This window comes from Myotis davidii, unplaced genomic scaffold (genome assembly GCF_000327345.1).
Source record: "Myotis davidii unplaced genomic scaffold, ASM32734v1 scaffold1451, whole genome shotgun sequence".
NCBI lineage: Eukaryota > Metazoa > Chordata > Mammalia > Chiroptera > Vespertilionidae > Myotis > Myotis davidii.
The window spans coordinates 189,270-199,939 of record NW_006282881.1 but is presented as its reverse complement, the minus strand read 5'-3'; the positions used below and the strand labels follow the sequence as shown (position 1 = coordinate 199,939).

Sequence of the window (10,670 nt, the reverse complement as noted above, 5' to 3'; positions counted from 1 at the left end):
TTATTTCAGGTGATACCAGAATCCAAATGGTGCATTTTGATGCCTTTCATAATTCTAAGACTTTTTTTTTCTTTATCAAAGATTTCAGCATATGTGACTAGTAATATACATTCCATTCTTTGCCCTAAATTAACTAAAAATTTAAGTTCAAATGACAGTAATTTCATATTCCATCAATATTCTTCCAAAGTATTTTCACTCTAAGGATCTCATTTAAGCCCAAACAGGATTCAGATCTAACTTGCCAATTTCATGCCTCTCTGTTCCAGAAGGTGTGATAATCTAGGGACAAAGTGAGGGATTCCAATCATTGCTTCTCTACTATGTACACACCACAAGGAGTCTTGGCTCAATCACGGAACTGTCCAAATGAAGCTTTCCTTTTACAGCATTCGGCAAGCTGACATTATTCTATTGCATTTTATGCTGGTACTAACTTCTCATCACTTTGCAGGGGAAATCTGTATTTGTATGATAGTGATTAAATAACTCAGTGGACCTGTAGTAAATGAGTTATTTCTTTGCTACCATTAAGCTTAATTTGCCATACATTATTCAGTCTGCTTTTTAGAATCATAAGTGGCCAATATTATTTTTTACCTCACCATCCCATTATCCATAATGAAAAAATATTTCTAAATGTAAGTATTTCTCTTTCTAAAGATACCTGGTGAACACTCCTCTAGACATAAGAGAAATTTTTAACTATTTTTTTTCACAGCAGAAAGAAGATGCTAAAGGATGTCCACATAGTCCTTGCAACAACTCCCAAAATTCAGGTTCCCTCCAGACTATAAATGGGCCCTTCGGGATCATCTTACTGAGGTGCTTATTATAGGAGACTAGAGGCCCGATGCACGAAATTTGAGCAAGAGTAGGCCTTCGCAGCTGCAGCTGCAGCTGCCTCGATCCCTCCTCGCAGCCACGGTGGCTGCCTGGATCCCTCCCTCACAGCCATGGTGGCTGCAGCCCCAGCTTCATCCCAGAAGGATGTCTGGTCTAATTAGCATATTATGCTTTTATTATTATAGATGTGAATGGGCTTCAGATTCACACCCAAAGTTCTCAAGAAGAAAGCAAATCTAGATCTAGCATAAAATTCTCTAGGGAATGTCAGTGGGTCTAATCAGACTCTGTTTGACTCCAAAGCTCTGACTTCTCCATGTGCTTTCCACTTTACAAAAGACTTCCCAACATATTGTCCCATTTAATCCACTACAACCAGAAAGGTATTATTCATATTTTTCAGATGAGGAGATTAGTTTCAGTGATATTCAGTGATTTGCCTAAGGCCGCAGATGCAGTTAACAATAGAGCCAGATCCACGCCAGGTCTTCTGAATTCAGATGCCAGGGGAAGAGAAGTTCAAGAAACAGTTCAAGAGAACAAAATTCCAACTGCTGCTTGGCCATTGGCAATTTGGTGAGTTACCTCACCAAAATGAGTTGAACTAGATAATCACTCTAATTCCTTACTACCTTAATATTTTAAAAATTTAACATATCTAAATGTATAATTACTGCTTCATATCTGTTCACTCTGATCCCTGTGCTGAACACTTAACACTTTACGAAGTTGGTGATTTCTTTGGGCTTCTGCTCCATTTTACTCCTATGTCCAATAGGATCCCAGGGCCTCCATTTGCCCCAACCCAGATTAACAAGTTCCATCCAGGTCAACAAATCCATTTATACCTAAGAATTTCTTGGTCTGTGTGAGAGAGAATAGGGGTGGTAAAGCCTTTCCTCTGCTTGGGAATTCCCAGAACCCTGTGATTAAAGGTTAAAGCCAAGTTCATCTTAACCTTATTTCATAAATCAGATTTGAAATAGATTGAAAGTTGTTCAGTAATAATCTTAATTATTATTGACTTAATAAATGGAAGAGATGTCAGAAAATACTTGCAGAGTGATAAGATATGCATTTGTTTGTTTTTTTCTTTTGGAAAATAAGCTCAGAACATCAGAAGCATGCATCAAATGAAATAGGATGGGTATCTGAGTACATCCACCTGTGTAGAAAAGTGAACGCTTAGGTGAAGATAAATGTCTGTCCTTGGTTGATTTGAACATGATAAATTTATATTTTATAGAGTTAAAAATATCTTTCTTCAGTTGTCTCCACAAAACTCTAACCAATAATTCATGGACTTGCTTCTCCCCGAAGAGAGATACTGTATCACCTTAGATACAAACCCATGAAAAATTTAGGTGGTAGTTAAAACCAAATGCAACATTTTTCCTCTTTCTGTCTCTCCTTCCCTTCTCTCTTTTTTCAAGCTGAAGAGATGTTTTAGTAGCAAGTCTTAAATGCAGTATAAAAAAGAAACAAATTGCTTTGTAGTACTTAATCTACATCTGTTTGTTTTGCCATATTTTCTTCTGTAGCACTGGAGAAGCAAGCAGAAATAAAAATGTACTCAGGATTCTGAGTTGAGTTTAGATATCATTCCAGACAATAGAATTAGCATGAAAATTTTTAAACTGTATCCATAAAAATGAATGTAACCCAGAACTTGAGGGGACATCTTTTTTTGAGTAATCATTTGGTATGGTCCTATGTCTCTAAGCAAAGCAGAATTCAATCTTTCTAAAATAGATAAATATGTCTCATGTGCCTAGGGATGGAACATTGATCTTCCTGTTGCTTACTAGCAAATGTCTGTAAAGGCAATATGCTTTAAAAAAAAAAAAAAGAAGAAGCTTATAGGACTTTCATTTCTAAGACATGGGTCCCAGGCCTGGCTACAAGTTTTACTAACTGGTTATATTATCTTAGGAAAGTCACTCAACCGCTCTCAGCCTCATTTTCTTTATCTTCATTACAGAATTTTCATCACAAAAATTTTACTATAATCTTCACTACAGTAAAAGAAAGGCTTTTAAAAGCCCTATTTAATTAATAGAGCTAGGCATGAACATCAATGGCTGATAACATCACACAAATACAAAGAAATATTAATATTATGAATTATTAAGAAAAAATAAACCTGATTCTATAAAATCCTGAGATCTAACTACCAATCCATAGGAAACACAGGGACAGTGGACCATACTAAAACACACCATATGGGATGCAATCAGCAAAATACAGACTATGGGAAATTCTAATCTCTTTGACAACCCCAATCTCTTTGACAATAATAGTAGGAAAAAATAGCAAAGAAACAGGAAGAAATTGTAGATCAAGACAGATTTAAGGGAAATAGCAACATTAGGTTGTATATATCTGACTCAAACAATTGTGGGGGAAAGTTGTGGTGTTTCCAGTTTTCACTCAGGAATATAGAGGAAAAGAAGAGATGTGACGACGTATTCACTTAGTTAGGGTAGATGCCAATGGATAGACACCTGTGAGAAGAGTTCAGCTGAAACAGGTAACATAATATTAGCAAAGCAAATCAAGCATTATATAAAAAGATAACACCACAACCAAGCGGTGTTTATCCAGGAATGCTGACTTGAAAATCAACCAATGTAATTCACAATGTTAACAAAAAAAAAAGGAAGAAAAACCATCGTACAATTGGCCCTTGAACAACATGGGCTTGAACTGCATGGGTCCACTTATAGGTGGAATTTTTTAATAAATATATAAATGTATGTTCTCTTCCTTACAATTTTTTTAAATCTTTGACAGACTTTAATGTGGTTTGTTTTACTTGAAACAGGGGCCATCAGAGGTGATGAGCTGTTAGGGTAAACATTCTGGAGCATGGCAGGAAGAAGGTAATACTCACCAGCATCTCACACGGGAGTAAAAGACAAGGTCAGCAACAGGCCACAGAAGGAAACGAACAAAATGTAAAGGTACCAGGCTGTGGGAGGGGCATGCGTGGCCACTGGAGCAGGTCTGCTGTGCACTGTGGGTAAGTGTGGGCAATGAGAGTCTAAATGGGACAAAACCGACTCTGATCTGAAGCCCAGGCTCCTGCGTAGGCAGCTTTTACTCAGATTGGTTTCCTAGGACACCTGCTGCATGGTTCCAGGTCGTAAAAGGGGGATGAGGTTTGCTGAACAGTAAGTAACATAAGCTCCCTCCTTTTCCTTTTTCTAGAAGAGAGGGGAGCCCTCCCTAGTTCAACTTCAGCAGTGGCTTCTGAAGGTTTTTAAGCATCCTGACTTACTAGTAAAAACAAATCACAACAAAATAAAATACAGACAAGTGGCCTGAATAGAAACAAATCAAATGGAAAGGCAGATTCATAAAAAAAACCTGGGGGCCAATCCATTAACCCTACAGTTAACTCCCTGTCTGAGTGAAGATGTTTCACCTGTACTCACAAGACTCCCAAGCACAAGCTGCTCTTGGCAACTGTGAGAATAGCTACCTTTTCCTTTGAACATATGTCCTGCTTGCTACTGGTGACTGCATGCCAAGAGCTGACCTTAAAGAGACCCTCACATTGGCAAAGGGTCCCAGGCAGTGTCTGCCTGATGTGGCCGTGTCTGTGGGAAACAAGACTTATACCCTCAAATAATGACCGCCCCATTCCCCCAAAGTCCCCTCTCCTCTTCCCGTCTGCACTGTATGTGTTGACCTCCTCACGGGGAGGTGTAATGATTCCATTTCCCTCTCAGTTCCAGGCACCCTCTGGAACATCTCGGATTAACCAGGTCTTTCATTTCTTTTCAACTCCGTTGGTGGCTTTTGACTTGGAATGATTTCTTCTTCTGGAAGAATGGCTTTCATTGTTGCCTGGATGCCTGTCTTCAGAACCTTATGTCCCTTTCCCATGAGGCTGGGAAATATCTGGGCTGTAGGTGCCATCTTCACACTCGGAGTAGGTCTTTCCTCGGTGACCTCAGTGCTCTGCATACCACACCATACAGTACAGACACAGGAAGGTGGTGAAAGCCACACAAAGAAGCCAAAGCAAAACATACAGTATCTGTGTCTTAGAGAATAGATCTTGTCCAAATTTTATGCAAACAATAGCTTCCAGGAAAGCAATGACCCCAAACACCCAGCACTGTGTCCCCATGTGCTTGGACTGTGTCGGCGAGGTAAGCATAGCACTGTCTCACTGTGGGCACCGTGATGCCACTAATAAAGAGAATCCTACACCAAGTGAATGGATGACCGGCTTGGAACACAAAGATATGTTTCAAGAAGAAGGTGTTCAACTCAGTTAGCTGCCAAATGATCATAGAAAGGTATATTCTAGCCACTCTCTTAAATGAAGACTTGGGGTCAAACCATCGAACGTAGGTCCACCTGGCAGGAGTGAACTGCAGGCTCTTTTGATTTTCCCAGTGGTGGTGTGGATGTCCTTGAAACTTGTCCAGTGGCAGGTCCTCATCTCTAAGAACTGGCAGGGGGCCATGCCCAGCCAGATGCTGCCGCTGTTGCACAGCAGGATGTTCCACCAGCATTCAGCGAAATTGGGCAGGAGATGCATGAAGAAAAGCTCGGTGAGCTCCCGGGTGATGCTGATGGTCCAGCAGAGACATTCATGGCCCAGCCCCAAAAATGTCCAAATGCAAATATATCAAAATGGCTGATGACTCTCTCCCAGGTGATAACATGGCAGTTCACAGCATACTCCATGATATACACTTCCCTCGTGGCATAGCAGAGATTTGGAAGTAGCCAGTGCATTATGGATTTCAGGAAGAGGAGGAAGACCAGGAAGAGGAAGTAGAGCACACTGAGTCCAAAAATCATTCTCCATAAGGCTGGATGAGGTCTAGTAAAGGGACCGTTGGGGAAAGCTAATGCACTGATGATAAGAAAGAAGAAAATAACAGAGAGGATACCCTGCCAGATGTTGTCTTCTGGGACAGTCATCCCTTTCATAAGTCCTTGAAACTGAGATACATAGGTAGGGTCATGTTTATGAGGCCAGTCACTGTTTAAGGATCCTCTCTCCCAGTGGAAAATAGTCCCAGTTGGTGAAGGTGAAGTACACGAGGCTAACGATGGTGAAGCTCAGCAGAGTGATGGTGTGCGGCCGGTAGAAGAAGTCAGTGGTGATGTCCTCCACTTGCTGCTCATTGATCATCCAAAATGCATCTTGTAGTTCATATCATCCTTGCTCAGGGTCCTGCTCCCCACGCAGGACACCATGGTGGTGGCAGCGGCAGCGGCAGTGGTAGCGGCTGTGGCTGCTGCCCTGGTCCTGGAAGGCTAGGACCCAGAAGGTGACCAGCTGCAGTGCAAGGGAGGCCGGATGGCAAGTCACAATTTTCTTAATAACATTTTCTCTACTTACTTTATTATAATAAGTATATAATACATACAAGATATAAAATACATGTTAATTAATTGCCTATATTATCAGTAAGGCTTTTAACAGTAGGACATTATCAAGTTTAGGGGAAGTCAAAAGTTACACATGGATTTTTGACTATGGGAGGTCAGAACATCTAGTCATATTGTTCCAGGGTCAACTGTACTTAATGGTAAAGGGCTCAATGCTTTCCATTAAGATCAAGCTAGAGATATCCTTTCTTACCACTCCTATTCAACATCATACTGAATGCATCATACTGGGTACAGTTCAGCCAATAGAATAACACAAGAAGAGGAAATCAAAGGCTTACAAATCGGAGAGAAAGAAAATGGTCTCTCTTCCCATCAGCAGCCTGAGGTGACCTCTGAAAATAGTTCACTATTTACTTAACCCAGAAAACCCCACAAAATCATGAAAATCAAGAGGTTCAAATCTTCATGTTCACTTTAAGAACACTCATGAAACTGCCCAGGCCATCAAGGGCATGCCTATCCGAAAATCCACCAAATAGCTGAAGGATGTCACTTTACCGAGCAATGTGTGCCATTACATCATTACAAGGGTGGAGCTGGTAGCTGTGCACAGGCTAAACAGTGGGGCTGGACACAGAGTCAGAAGCCCAAAAAGAGTACTGAATTTTTTGCTGCGCATGCTTAAAATTGCACAGTAATGCTAAACTTAAGGGTTTTGATCAGCGGTTCTCAACCTGTGGGTCGCAACCCCTTTGGCGGTCGAATGACCATATCACAGGGGTTGCCTAAGACCATCCTGCAAATCAAATATTTATATTACGATTCATAACAGTAGCAACATTACAGTTATGAAGTAGCAACGAAAATAATTTTTTGGTTGGGTCACAACATGAGGAACTGTATTTAAAGGGGCAGAAAGTTGAGAACCACTGGTTTCGATGTAGATTCTCTGGTCATTGAGCACATCCAAGTGAACCAAGTTCCCAAAATGCGGCGCAGAACTTACAGAGCTCATGGGTGGGTTAACACATGAACTCTCCCTGCCACGTGGGGATGATCTTTACTGGGGAAAAAAGCAGATTGTTCCTAAACCAGAAGAGGAGGTTGCACAGAAGAAAGATATCCAGGAAAAAAATGAAAAAAAACACCTTATGATCCAGGGGTAAATTCAGCATAAAATAAATGCTAATAAAAGTTTTAAAAAAATAAGAAAGAAAATAGTCTCCATTAACAGGTGACATGATTGTATATATAGAAAATCCCAAGTATCTACAAAAAAATATCTCTTCGAACTAGCATGTAAGTTTGGCAAGTTTTCAAGATAAAGTCAATTTTTCCACAAACTGGCAATGACAAGTTAGAATTCGATTTTTTTTAAATACCATTTACAATAGCATTACAAAATGAAATTTAGTTTCATACATGTCATTCATGTTATATATATAACAGAACATGTGTAAAAAATATAAAACACTGAAGAAAGATACCAAAGAAGACCCAAGTAATCATATTCATAGATTGCAAAACTGGGAATTACTGTCAACCAGACACAGAATGCCAAGTACTACATGATTTCACTTATATGTGGGTCCTAAAAAACACACACAAAACATACTCATAGAAACAGAGATCAAACTGATGGTTGCCAGAGAGGGTGAGGGGATGGGTAAAATATGAAGGGAAATATAGTCAATAAAATTGTGATAACTTTGCACAGTGACAGATGATTATTAGACTTAGTGTGGCGATCATATATAAGGTACATACATGTTGAATCACAGAAAATATTGTATACATGAAACTAATATAATGCTGTATACCAACTATACTTAATTTTTTAAAGATGTCAGTATGATCTATAGATTAAACACAAAATCACTGGTGTACCGTAACTCTCTACATTGCTTTTGAAATTCTTCTGAAAGTCTAAAATTATCTCAAAATAAAACACTTTTTTAAATGGTAAGATAATTGGGAGAATTAAGTAATTATTATTTGATTTTAGGTAAGATAAAGGTATTGAGGTTGTGTTTTTAAAATTCTTATGTCTTAAAGACATAAATTTAAATTTTAAATAATTAGAAAATCACTAAGTGCAACCACTACAGAAATATTTCTTTTAAGCAAGAATCACAGATGTTAAAATTAGTGGAAGTATAATGTCAATTTTTCCACATACTGGCAATGACAAACAAGATATGAGAAACAAGATATCTATATTTTCTCAAAATATCTTATATAATCTCAAAATATCCCATATAATCTTATTAAATGTAAAGACAATAATAGTAACTTTACAGTGAAGTTACTAGCAACCATTAACTTAATTATGTATCTCCTGATATGAAGCACAGAAGATCCAGTACTATTTCTGTGTATTCCTGCATAAAATGCATAACCTAAATTTTAATCATACAGAAGCATTACACAAACCCAAAATGAAGGACATTCTACAAAATGACTGGCCTTTAGTCTTTTAAAATGTGGAAATCATGAAAGACAGAGACAGGCTGAATTATTGCTCCAGATTAAAGGATACAAATGATATATGAGATCCAAATGCAACATGTGATTTTGGGTTAGATTTTGGATCAGAAAAAAAATTCTCTTTGCTGTAAAGAATTTTAATGGGGCAATTTGCAACATTTAAAAAGGCTTTTAGATTAGTTAACAGAGTTGTATCATTTTTAATTTTCTGAATTTAATCATTGTACTATGGCTATATTTTTTAGGTTATACAATGAAGTCTTTGGGAGAAAGTGGGCATCCTATCTGCCATTTAAACTCACACAATTCAAAAAGAAAACTATATTTACATATGTAATATATAAACACACATATAGAGTATATATGTATATGTCTGGTGTATATATATATGTATATGTACACATAGAGTGTAATTATATATTAGAGAGAATAAATATACTTAGTATATTTAGGGAGAGAAAATGATCAAGCAAATGTGTTAAAATGTTAACATTTAGGGCACTTTTGTAAAGGATACACAGAAATTTTATACTAGTTTTATAACTTTTCTAAAAGTCTAAAGTGATCCCTAGATACAAATTTCTTTTTAATTAACAAAATGTTTTGGTGATTGCTCCAGATATAATTTCCTCAACACTCCCCTCCCCACAAAAAAACTTATAGATTTTACTTACTTCTAATTTTTGGTTCACTTGTTTATTGTATAGCCTTTTCTTTGACTGCTATTATCATTGTATGGCTGAGCCTATAAATTGGAAGACTGATGCAGACAAGTAAAATCAATGTAGCAGATAAGAAAACACTTCTTAATGTCTAACTTAAATTGCCTTTGTTGAAACCTAATAATATTTCTTCCTGTCCTCACTTTGGAAGTAACAGAAAGCAACTAGTCAATATCCACCTTATAAAAATCTTTTAGATTTAGAATTTTCTTTCTAATACTACAAGGAAAAGAGAGGAAAAAAACCCTGATATGTCAAGCAACCAGCTAATCCAGGATAAAGGCCAGTCATGTTGGTTTGTTAAGTGATGGAGTGGTACAGTTAAACCCTAAGATAACATCCTCCCACAAATATGGTCTAACTCTATACGATACCCCCAGCATGTCCCCCTTAGCCAACATGCCTTACTCAGTTCTTGACTATTTCCTAAAGGTCTCATAGTTTAGATTGCCCTCCCTTAGTTCTGAATCCTTCCTGAATCTCCCATGTAAGTTCAAATTAGACTTGGAGCTTTTTCCTTTTCCAACCAGACAAATCTTATTTATCTATCAAGACTCCTCACATGATCCCTTCTCCTCAAGAACAATCAGCCATTCTCTTCTTTGTGCTCCCCTGGATGTACCTAGTGGTTTTTACCTAGTTTCTGGGATTGAAGTTCTTTATATTACCATCACTTGGGGCTCAAGTCTGGTTACTAGAATATGAATTCCAAGGAGGCAGCTACTGTGTGTCATATTTTATTGTTTATAAGTGAGTTTTCCAGGATTTCTTCCCACCTCCCTAGCTGCTCCTTCTATTTTCAGGTTAATTCTCCTTTAACGAGAAGAATTCCAACTCAGTGTTGGAATCCCTCAATACTTGATCTCTAGTCCTCTGCTTGCCTCAGTGTATACTCCTCTTCCTAGTTGATTTTATCAATTCCCTCACTTTCAATGACTACCTTTATGCAAATTACTCCCCAGCTGAATGACTTCCAGAGATTAAGCCCAGCCCATGCATCTATCATCTCTTAAATATAATAAAGATACCTCAAACATATATTCAAAACAAAACTCAGGAACTTTCTACCTGGTAATGACCTTTCCACCACCCATTTCCCCCTTTTTACAGCAGCAGTATCCTACTTTCCTTTAAGGCCTTCACCCCTCTTACTCTGGCCAGTCTGGTCTCTATGAGACCAACCCCACCCTCATCCACAACTCTAAGGGTAGGTGGTGATTAACTGAAGCCCAATCCACATATCCCATACCCCTG

At 38.3% G+C, this 10,670-nt stretch overlaps 1 pseudogene; it reads right to left on the bottom strand.

Annotated features, from left to right (window-relative positions):
• Nucleotides 1-4,621: 4,621 nt before the first annotated feature.
• LOC102775469 lies at nucleotides 4,622-6,069 on the bottom strand (annotated as a pseudogene).
• Between the last annotated feature and the right edge of the window lie 4,601 nt (nucleotides 6,070-10,670).